Genomic DNA, 12,646 nt, shown 5'->3' with positions numbered 1-12,646 from the left:
TTCCTCTTACATATTGCTGTTGGCTACTTCCCCTCCTTATAATATTCTTTGAATGAAGACTGTATCACCGCAGAAGATGCCACTCAAATATAACAAAGATTTGAAAATTACTTTAGGTATCTTGATATATTTAATAATTCTCTGAATTAAATTCCATCTCTGTTTGACTGCATTGTGACTTACATTTCAACATCTAGGGCACATAGCACACAAAATAATAAATACATTATCAAATTTCCTGCTTACATATAATAATAAAAAAATACAAATTTGATTTAAAAGGGAGTGGGAAGAGACTTAATGGAGTGTAACTTCCTCCTTCCATAAAATAACCTAAATAAAATGCTGATGAATCTATATTTATCACCACCATTAAGGGGGGAGAGAGAGAGAGAGAGATGGATTCTATGATTAGAAAGGGAAAAAGATTTCTTAGAATGATTGGCTAGTACCAATAATGGCCAGTCTTCGCGAGCGAAGATCCGGGGAAGGTCTTTCCACCTTCCAGCCTGCGCATTGGATTTTTTAGGTGAGACACAGTGTGCGCGGAACTGAGCCCACCCTTTAATCCTAAGGTTCATCTGCCGGGGCCAAGCGAGCTTGGACGGTGGCAGCGAGGTCCTAAGGACGTAGGTGGGTTGCCTTTAAGGGCTAACGAGCCCCACCTGCCCGAGAGTGGCCCTGACTGGGAATCGAACCCGGGTCTCGGCGGTGATAGCGCGGCGCCCTTACCACTAGACCACCAGGGGCTCCAAACATAATGTAAATAAAGTGTGCAGTTTCCCAAGACTTATAAATGATAATAGAAACATTGTAACACAATCTCTAACCAGGAGTCAAAGATCACAGCTTTAGAGAGAGAATTTAGTCTAAGTGTTTGGGCAGGATTAACACAATCTGACTTTGGTTGACAAGAGATGTGAAATACATGGGACAATAAAACCTGTAGCATCACCAGTAGTTTTAAAATTGCTTTAGAATTTATAATACTGATTGGAGTACTTACAAACTCTTTCTTTAAAAGGGGTAATATGAAAGAATGAAGAATAATGGATCATTCCTGAACAATACATCACCTTTTAAATGTTTCTTTAAAGAGCGTCACATCAAGGTAAAAGCACGATGTTTTTTTTTTTATTTGGTTGTTTGGTTTGGTTTTGTTGTGTTTTGTTTTGTTTTGTTTTGGTGTTGGGGTTTTTTCCCCTATATGGTATTATGAATGATATAGGCAGGTTTTATGCCCATATGTTTCTGCATATGAGAACTGATGACATCTGGAATAATGATAAAACTATGATAAAAGGTGCAGGTCTTGAAAGATCTAAATTGAATTTAATTCAATGCATCTTCATTGGCTATCCAAGATGATGTACCTTAATCGTGATGGTGATAAATTAATATTGTCATTTATGATGACTGCACAGTTGCATGCCATTAAAGTCTTGCTTTAATGACTTGCTTAAAGTCTTAGGGATACTTTTATGCCCTGCCCCAGATACAGACTACTGCTACCAAAACAGGATGACCTTGCCATGATGACATGGAATTCAGGACATAGCTTTTAGCCTCTCTTAATTTTCTCTCCCCACACTTTCTTAAACACTTTAATCAGTCACTACATTGCTAAGTCTAATGTAACTGAATAGTAATGAAAATGTTGACACTGTTATTATTTATCTCAGCATTTGTGATTTCACAAAGAAACTAAATTCCCTTTTTTTTTTTTTTTTGCCTTCTGCACCACTCCTATTTTCTGAGTCTACTAGGATGGAGTCTGGAAAACTTATACCTCTACTTTTCATAATGAGGTGAGCTTTGTGCAAAGGAGTGCACTGAACACCTAGAGCTTGGTCTTGGGACTGGCTCAGAGCTTTTAGGTAAAGATCAGAGAACAGACCGAGACACCTGACACCATGATATGCTTCTGCTACAGACCACCTGTCTGCACAGAAGAAACAGGTTAAGCTTTCTTTAAAAAGCTGAAGGAAGCCTCATGATAACAAATCTGGTTACTTATGGCACATAACAACTCTCATATCTGCTGGAAAGGAGACTAGAGTAGACTAGACTAGAATAGTGGTACACATTAAGTAAAACATTGAGACTCCTCAAGTGTGCTGATTACAATTTCCTGACACAGGGGATGAACAGCCTGACTAGGGAAGATGGTCTATTGGAATTGCTACTCAAATCAAAGAAGAAATGTTTGGAGATAGGCAGGCAAAGGTAGAGTCTATTACAGTAACTTTGAGATTGTGGAGCTTAAAACGCTCAAATGACCAAGAAAAATAATTATAATACTGAACTTCAAAAGAATTTTAAAATGTGTGATCTGTGTAAGGGCTCAGGACAGCTGGTTCATCTTCATACAAACTCAGAATTATTTAGTTGGAAGAGACCTCTAAGATCATTGAGTCTGACCACTGCCTAACATTTCCAAGTCCACCTCTGAACTGTGTTTCTTTGAGGACAACCTTCTCAGAGAACACAAATGAATGGATGGGAAACACCTGAACAAGTTCAAAATTAAAAAAAAAAAAAGAAAAAAGGAAAAAAAAAGGTACAGAGAAGTAGAAGTGTTAACCAGGAAGAATACAAGAGCACTGCCTGACCAGAGTGGATGCTGTTAAGAAAGGCAGAGCTCAGCTGCATTTGAAACAAACTAGGGAGGTGAAGGTCAACAAGAAGAGTGTATATGTGTGTGTGTGTACATATATATATACACACACACACATATATATATATATATATACACACACACACATATACACTCTTCTTGTAGGGGAAGTGGAAGTCTACAGCCCAGTGAAGCAGAAAAATTACTGATGTGGAAAAGGTCAAGGTATTCAATGACTTATTCTTCTCAGTTTCCATTGGCCAGGTTTGCTCTCAGGTGTCCCATTCTTTGGGAGTGAAGCAGTAGCCTACAGGACAGAAAGTGCAACTCCTAGCTTCCAAAAGAGCAGTAAGGATCAGGAAAACTATAGACTGATACACATCATTTAGTATTTGGGAAGGTTATAGATCAGATCCTTCTGAAGACATTTTCAAGTACAAGAAGGAAAAGAAGACATCTGGGAACAGCCCGCTTGGGATCACCAAGGCTGAACTGCATTTGACTAACCTCACTGTTCCATGATGAAAGGACTGGGTATGGCTGGGAGCTCAGCTACTAATCTAAAATTATTTATTATTACTCCATGACATGAAAGTAAAATGAGAGTAGATGTAATTGCCTGAATATGCTGCAGAAGTATGAGAAACAGGAGTTTCGATAACAAAAAAAAAGATATGCAGGTACACAGAAATAGAGGACCAGGTTAGCCAATGTTATATGGGTAGAAGTGCCTCTAATAAGCAAAGTAAATTTCCTTAAAGAAATTGTAACTGAACTTCAAAGGCCCTTAATATTTTTATACTTTGGATTCCTTATGCTGCATTATTCATACAGCTGGTACATAGATGATAGATACTGCTACTTGTTGCTCCACTGCCTGAAGCTGAAGCTGAAGCAGCAATTGTGGCACTGATTGGAAAAATGCTGATGATCCTAATTCATTACCAACACAGTTATAGCTGATCAGATGGCAGATTGTTTTCCAAGAAGTTAGATATATGCAGAATTCTATTAATCTGAAATACACACGGCCCTTTGTGAGAAGAATGTCATAGTTATGTATTAATGCAACCAGAAGTTTTTCAGAAAAATTGCCTCTGCATATGCAACTTTATTGCCTCTTTGACACATCTGTCATAATATTTTAGTTACATGACTCATTATATTTCTTCCTCAAAGTTTCTAGTTGCATTTATCGTTATACATTTCGGTTCTTCTCTTTATTCAGTATTTGACCCCATGACTTTAGCACACGTTATTCAATCCTTGAATTGAAAGTATAACTATTTTCTTCATCTCTGTTTCCATGGTGGTTTTGCTCTAGTGAATGAATGGTGAAGGAATGCTTCCTAACTACAAATTCCTAAGGTTCAATTTATTACAGCCATTTTTCAGTTTGAAAATTTATCACAGTTTTGGGTACCCACCAGTTCTGGGTATGCAATTTTGATCACCTGGGACCTGACTTCTTCACACACTAATTTATAACACTGCCCTCACTCACAGTAGTCTGAATTGATTTTATTTACAATTGGAAACACAATAGTTCTGCAAATCTGACCCCACACTTTCCAGAAAGGTGGAAACATAGTTACAAGTGTTACATCCCTAGATGTAAGACATAAATTTGAAATTCAGGTGTAGGTTCCAGGAAATCCCTTTTCCTTCCCTCCGGACTCTGCCATACTTTACATCTTTTTTTCTCTCTTTCCCCTAGGAGAGAATTAGTTTATCACCTCTTACTTTCTCCTCTGCTGGCTCTCTGCTCCATAGGCCTCCTCTTCCTACCAGAGATGATCTAACTGAGAGATACATGAGCAATTGTTCTCAACAGGGGTATTCAACTTAAAAAACTGCTGCCTCAATTTAAGAATGGGAAAAGGGCATAGGTTCCTGAAATCTCGCCTAATTTCTCTACTTATAAGAATACTGCTTTTAACATGGCTACATTAGGGCATCATCCTGTTTCACAGCCATCAGTTCCATCTCTAGTGCTACACATCTTCAAAAAAATAAATGAATCAGGCATCCTACAGACAGCATTTTCTTTCAATGCAGCCTGAGAGAACAAGGCATTGGTTAAAGACTCCTGTTAAAAATGTATGTGATCATAAAAGCAAAGACTATATTATCATTCATGTGTGCAGACTTTAATTTTAGCATTCCCTAATGCTGGGTATTCTAAAATCTAATTCTAGGTAAAAATTCAGTAATTCCCACTACTAAAGTTTTTTTAGTGTTTGCATACTTACATGTAAAACATATATATCAAAAACTATAAACACACCTATACTCTCCTTTATAAATTTATACTGGCAAGCTATGAACATAAGCAAATCTCACTGAAACATCTGGAAATATATTTTAATAGATATTTCAGCACTGTTATTGTTATTGGTTAGCAGGAAACACATGGTCTTTTGAATGAATACATAAATAGCAAATGAATGAAGCTAGAAACTCAGAATACACTGACTGGAAGAAACAGGCAACTGCTGTGTCAAAGAAAATAACCTAACCTCCTGCTTGTACCAGGTACTTGTATTCCTGCTAAATAAGAACTAACCAGACCAGCTAACAGCCAACCTCCTGTTCACTCTCTCCGGAATTTATACGTTATTTGTTATTCACCACCTGTTGTTGCCCACCACAACCTTCCCTCACATACTTGTGATTCTGCTCTATATGTAGCTGTCTGGACTTCTTAGACTTATGAAGGTACACAGACCTGCTAGTTCAGACTTCTGTATTTCTCATTTAGTCATAGATGAGATTTTGTAGCTCCTTGTTTCTTTTCCACAACTACACATCTGCTTTTCCCACCAGTGTCCCAGCCACTGCCAGTGGGAAGGACAAGCTGCTGCCTAAGTTGAGAGCTTTCTACTCCCAGGAGCCATAGGAAACCCTCCCTCCCACCATGGCACAAATTGTTAACATGACTGCTGATTGACAGACGTAATTCTTATTTCATGTCAGAATAAACAGATTAGAGTTTGAATAAAAGGGAAAGAGGAAAAAACTGTAACTAACACTAAAATATGGTAAAGGTTGAAGAGGAGGGGATTTTTTCACTAAATGTTTTCCTCTTGTGTCCTGCAATACTCACATAAATACCATTTGCAATGCTCAAGTTTGGCAGATATCTCAGCCCCGATGAACCCCATGACCCCAAGTGTGTACAGTTGCTGATATTTATCAAGTGGGATAGCATCCAGGGGTGAAAGGGCTGTAAACGCTACAGCACTACTTTGTATACATGTGGCAGTGATGGTTGATGAGGCTGGGAAAGATCATGCTGCTCAGTGAAAGGCGAGCAAGCCAGAGGAGGCTAAACGACAGGAAGTAAATCCCAGTTAAGCAAAGCTATAGTGCATTGTTTGAGATTTGCATAGAAGTCTGCAGGCAACTCGTGCCCATTCTGGTGGTGAAACTCTGTTTGGAGGAATCAGAGGTTGACTGAGTTTGTTTTATAGGAAAAAAAGCCTGTTGCCATACTTGCAGTCCAGTATGAAAACATGACACACAATTTAAAAAAAATAATATTCAGGTATAGGAAGCCTGTCAACTGTCAAGCTGGGAAATACTTTCAGATCATTGTGACTGTTGCATATTTTAAATTATCCTGTATTTTTGAGATGATACTAGATGATCAATCAATCTTTTCAATTTCCCTCATCTCAGAAAACAGGCAAAGTCAGTGATTTACTGGAACTGTATATATTTTAAGAATCAACCCAAAATATGGCATGTGATTTCCTCTGATGAATGCTAACCATTACATCATAAATTAAAACCTAGATGTTCTCAATACTAAAATCACAGACTTGAAGGGCTTTCTTTGCAGTACACAATGTATATATACTTGACAGTCTAAAAGATCATCAAAAATCTCCAGCATACCTATATTCCTTAAACGTGGACTTGAAAGACAGGGACAGGATGGTGTCAACTTGCTAAATTTGTATCGATCACAGGGTAACTCTACAGACTTATAGCTGCTAAAGACTAAATCTAGCTGATAATGAGGACATTTCAAAGAACAGTCTGATGCATACATGCCTGTGTGGAAACTAGTGATATGTGACAAATGGTGCTCAGAGAGCCATAGCATACCTGGATCACTGTTGTGGAAGCATTTGTAAGGTGGAAAAAAAAAAAAAAAAAAAGGAGCCACTTTTAAGTTCATAAGAAATTTTACAGAAAGCTAATAAGGAGATTTTTTGAACAGGTGTAATATAATGAGACAGACAAATCAGACAGGATTTAAGCTGCTGCATTTGGTATTAACTGACTCTCAATATGGCAATATTTCGAAGGTGAGAAAATGAAACTCAAGATACACCAAGCATCAGATTCTCAAAAATAGATTAAACTCCATAGCTTTCAGAGGGACTTTTCCACACCTAATACATGGAAATGGTAATTTTAGAGGAAATTGAAAGTTACTGGCTGGGAGAGAAAAAAGTTACTGCATATGCAATGAACAAAAAGCTGTTTGAAGTAGAGCAATGATCATTTAGAATCAGAAAATTTGGCTCACTTGCATAGGAGACAGATGATGTCATAGCTTAGGATCTGAGACAGGAAAATAGAAGCCTGAGAGTTTACCCATGCACTTCCTGTACAGTCAGGCATTCTAATACAGGTTTTGGAATTCAGATTGGTACATGATGACAAGATAGATGAGCTAAAGCTGACCTTAATATTGGCTCAGCTTTATGTCAGCTTTAGCTGAAGTTGCTGGATTCAGTTACTGAGTGAAATGTGATATGCAGAAATTCAGACTAAACGGTCTAACAGTGCCTTCTGTTTTAAATGATGCGACAGATTGGCTAGTCCTAGTTTAGACATCTGAAGATTGGGCATTTAAACCTCAACAAGTCATTCTAGGCTCCCTCTGCAGTCAACAAAGGAAAATTAATCTCATGCTAAGAAAGGCATCTAAGAAGACTAAGATGAATTACTCTCTGGAATGTTTATCTCTACTGACTTTAAAAGAAGCCATGGGAACTGGCTGAGATTTACACATCTATGCTTTGGATGTTGTCAAGGCTGGGCAGATTAATTTCTCTTTTCAAGTTTGTTTTTCTCCCCCCCCCCCCCTCCGACTTTGTGTTTAAAAACATATGGAAGTATTTCCACTCTTACTACTAAATTCTATACAAGCTTAGAGAAGTTAAAAATAAGTGAAATGCCCGTTCATTTTTTCCTGTTGTTTCTAAATTCACTGTTTTGCTGTGCCTTTCTTTTCATCGTTACCTGAGAGAAGAGAGTGTTATTTTCACATATAAGTATGTCAAAAGGATAAACCAGATCGATGAAAAGTTAAGACCTCCGTATAAGAAATGCACAAAAGAAGAGAGTTTGAGACAGAAACTAGACAAATAACCAAAACCCAGATTCAAATACAAGATGTCAGCAGTCTTGCTATGGAGTGCTATGGATAAGGACTATAAAGAAGGGATCTGTTCAGATGAAGAATGGGTACATATCACGCTTTAAGACTAGACAGACTGTAAACAATTTTTCCATGGTAACGAACTAATGTAACAGTAATAGTTCTAACAGATGGAGGCTTATTAGCTCAGCAAAAACAGGGATCCTAGATTAAAGTCAGTCTCATAATCAAAACTGATAAAAAGAAATTTCTTTTAAAATACCTAAATCAAGTTGGCAAACCATAAAGTATGACAGCAGATACAGATGATGATACTTTGGATAAAGTGCCCCTCTAGTCACCATTCTGTCTCATCTTCTGAGGTCTCCCTGAAAGCCAATTATGTAAGTAACATAGATACTGTTTGTCTGGACTACTGCTCTATTTTTTGATAATCTATAATTATTATTTTAAATCTTAAACAGTTCTTGATACAGTGTTAAGTTATGAAAATAGAATCTATCTTGGAGACCGAAAATCTGCATCTGTTGCTTAAACAAAATTTTATCTTGAACCTACCTTATTTTTTTTGCATCTGCAGTCCTAATCAGGTAGGGCTGCATTCCCCTTATTTACTTATTCTTAAAAAGAGGCAAACTAACCTACTCCAATGAGTTTCTTTTAAAAAAAAATCATTGCAGTTTCAGTCTGTAACCAGATAAAATTGTGTAACTCCTTATTCATGCACCCAGGTCATTTATTATTAAAGGACTTTGTGGACATTATTATGGAAAAGCAACTTTATAAATGGAACAAAATTACTCAAGTGTAGGAAAAATCTTTGATATTTGTATACAGCTTGAGATCACTTGTTTCTTTGTCTACCCAAAAAATTATCAGAACATGCAAGAAAATCAGATTATTACTGGAGATGTTCTGAAATGTTCCATAATAAGGAACATGTTAGATGCATTTTTATCACAAAATGGGAAAAAATAACATCAAAAATTCCAACAACACACATCACAAGCATCTCAGTTGTCAAAGTCTTTTAATCTTTTGTATTAATAATGTAAGCCAAGTAATATTTAACAACATTTCAATTTAAATATTGTAAAGACTCAGACTTGTTTTCAGTATTGCCATATTTCATGTACTAAGTTAAGTTCTTTACTGTACAAATAAAATACTGCATTTGTGTGATTACTACACAGCACTGACAGCACTTTAAAGTTTGTGGTTTTATTTCTCAGGGACTTAATATATTAGTATGTGTGGGTGACTGTCAGACTTTATGGTATTTTATTACATCCAAGCAAGAGGAGAGAATGAGAGATTCTGAAATGTAAATTTGACAACTCATTGAAAATTACCACTACTGCTTTGATTTTTCAAAGTATGCGTCGTGTTGCAAATGTAAAACCTTCAAGAAAATTTGAAAAACACTAAAGAGAATGCTGTATGCTTTTGACATTTGAATTCTCCCCAGTCTAGTATAAAGGTACCACCCTATGCCTTATTGTTGTCTGTTTAAATCTTTCATAAAAGATTAACTTGCAGTGTCAAGGCCACTGGCTAACATCTGTTTTGACACTGATGAAATTACCTGGAGTGACGCAGTCTCCTGAGGCACACTCTGTCACAATTAATGAAATATGAAGGGACCAAAGAAAATTTTCTGGCTCTGCATAACACAGCAGAGGAAGAAAAAGGTAAAACAAGAAAAGAGAAGGAAAAAAAAAAAAAGAAATAGGAAAACACTTTGAAAAGTATAAGGGAAGACAAATTTGCCTCCAAAGTAATCTTCAAATTCCATAGAGGCAGGACAGATTTGCCAACAGTCATGGTCTGGAACAGTATGCAAACAAAATTTTGGCATTTCAGCCATGGTATAATATTCTAGAAAGGCAGAGCAATAGATGACAAATGACCTTTGCTGAGTTAAAGAAGGAAAAGAATAAGGTTTAAGGCCACTTTTCCTTGCCAATACCTAAGTCCATCTGGCTTCATCAAATCTCTCTACCAAAGCAGTCTTCCCTTATAATGAAGCTGAGAATGACAAGAATCATTACACTTGAAAAAACGATAAATAACTGATTTTTCTAATTTTTGTACACAAGGGCTCATAACAGCATATGAGTCAGATGGAAATTACACTGAAGGCAACAGGTTTCCAGTAACTCCAGAGGACTTTAGATCAAACTGTGTGAAGGAGCATACTTGTGAGTTCTGAAGCCAGGAGACCTTCGGTTTTTAAGGAACTTAAGGGACTTTGCCAGATAGAAGAGATGTGTTCATACAAAACAAGATACAGCTATAAACTACTACAATGATACTGGCATAATCTCAATGCTATGGACAACTGCATTCCGGTAAAGGAATTTTTTTTTTTTTTTTTTTTTTTTAAAGCAGTTCATGAGGAAAGATTGCACTGTTAAGCTTGCTCTTGTACTAGAATAAATAAGGGCAAAGGGAAGGTGTGATTCCTGTCCAGTTAGCTAAGCTTTGGTGGGACAAGAATGAATAAATCAGTTCTGTTAACCTTCAGTTCACCTGCTAAAAATTTTACCCAGCCATCACACATACACATAAGAATGCAGTGTACAATCTCAAAAATACAAGGTACATTTTTTATGCAGTCTTCCCTTCTCCCTAGCCATTTATCGATTGCATTTAAAGGATTATTTATCATTATAATTTCAAAGGCGTGTATCAGGCCTTTATCACCACTTATTGTTTACAGAGGTCCAGTGTTCCAAGGATCGTGGTTCTAGTTACTGAACATGCAGCTCTCTGCAACCTCCTTGAGCTTGCCTTGCACCTCCTCATTCACTCAATTACTTCTGAATGCTGCACTGCTTCCTAATTCCCAGAGCCTTCACCACAGTAGATTTGTCATATTGAAATATTCATTATGGTAATTTTTGGGTTCAAATGCATGGTTCAGTTTTTTATTATTATTTTTAACAATTAAAGTAGTTCTCATGCTTTTGTTAATTCCCTCAAAGCCGTTAAAACAATTGTGGCTAATGGGAAAGATGACAGCAACTGCAAAGCAGAGCAAGTCTTCATCTGCTGGGTACAGTGTAATTCAGACACATACTTAGTACTGTGTGAAATTACTGAAAAATCAGTTTCATTCTTTTTACTTATAATCCTTACAGTAAATAGATTTTATGCCATCACTTCAGGAAAGAGAACTAATAAAAAAATTCAGAAGGACTAATGTAACAGGCTTAAAAGCAAACTTTTTCCTATTATTCTAGTTGGAAATATTATTTCCAGCATAAAGACTATGAATCGGGATTGAAAAATAAACTTAAATTAAATAAGACAAAATCCATGTATTTATGCCAAACATTTAGAGACTTTGCATCATTGTTAATTAAAATAAATAAATAATTAGGCTTCTGATAAACTCCTTTCCATCCTAATATTTCTTCATCTATACCACTTACACAAAATCTAGGTAGAAAATTTGAGATAATTCCTGGGGTCTTTTTGTCTATTATGCTATATGAATATAGGCATTACAATACTGGTGTTTTGAAGAGCTCTGCTTAATCCAGTGGTTAATCAAAATCCTCAGAGATTCATAGTACTATCCACAAAGTATGATTTTACCCAGAACTGCCAGCACCATTATCAGAGACATATCAGTGCAAGAGAATATACTTTTTCTACTTATTTAAAAACTTTCAGCATTTCACACAAAGAATGTTTAATTTTTTTAATGTAAGTGATGTTGATTTCTTCCAAATGATAAAATACAAACAAATTTAGAACATGAAATAAGAATTTCACATTATATTTTTGTCCACTAATTTCTAAAGAAACTTTGGTAAAGTAATCACGACCAAGCTGTTAACGCTTCAAAGAGGATTGATCATCTTAGATGCCTTCATTTTAAGGTGCTCCTAGTTAAATATGTGCCATGAGATCTTTCTGCAGCACTAGTAGGATGATCAAAAATTTCTTAAATTCAATGCCTAGCTGAATGCCTATAAGCTCTTCTCAGAGTATTATGTAAGCATAGCACCAGCAGTCACACAGACAAAACCGAGAAAAAGCGACACACAATTAGGTTCTCAAACATAAGAGTATTTGATTTTATGAGAGCACTACCTTATTAGAACACAGGAGGACCCTGCGAACTATCAACCTGTCAGCCTCCCCTGTGTGCATGGGAATACCACAGAACAGATCCTCCTAGAAACTATGCTAAGGAACATGGAGAACATGGAGGTGATTCCAGACATCCAGCACAGTTTCACCAAGGGCAAGTGCTGCCTAAACAACCTAGTGGCCTTCTACAATGGAGTGATCACATCAGTGGACTAAGGAAGGGTTACAAATGTCATGTATCTGGATTTCTGGAAAGCCTTTGGTACAGATCCCCACAACATCTTTCTTTCTAAACTGGAGAGAGGTGGATTTGATGGGTGGATGGTTAGGTGGATAAGGCATTGGTTGAATGGTCACACCCAGTGGGTAGCAATCAATGGCTCAGAGTCCTGATGAACACTGGTGACAAGTGGTGTCATTCAGGAGTCTGTATTGGGACCAGTGTTTTTTAATATCTTCATTAACGACACAGAGGGATCAAGTGCAGCCTCAGCAAGGCTGGAGATGACACCAAGATGAGTGGTGCA

General features: G+C 36.9%; 1 protein-coding gene across 2 annotated transcripts in view; it reads right to left on the bottom strand.

Annotated features, from left to right (window-relative positions):
- The window catches only part of GPC6 (glypican 6), a 756,668-nt gene that overhangs the window by 475,651 nt on the left and 268,371 nt on the right, over window positions 1-12,646 (bottom strand). The gene's annotated exons all lie outside the window — the stretch shown is intronic.

Source organism: Myiozetetes cayanensis, unplaced genomic scaffold, assembly GCF_022539395.1.
Source record: "Myiozetetes cayanensis isolate MyiCay16 unplaced genomic scaffold, myiCay2020 scf5-8, whole genome shotgun sequence".
Classification (NCBI taxonomy): Eukaryota; Metazoa; Chordata; class Aves; order Passeriformes; family Tyrannidae; genus Myiozetetes; species Myiozetetes cayanensis.
The sequence above is the reverse complement of the archived record's forward strand: the minus strand, read 5'-3'. Positions and strand labels throughout refer to the sequence as shown.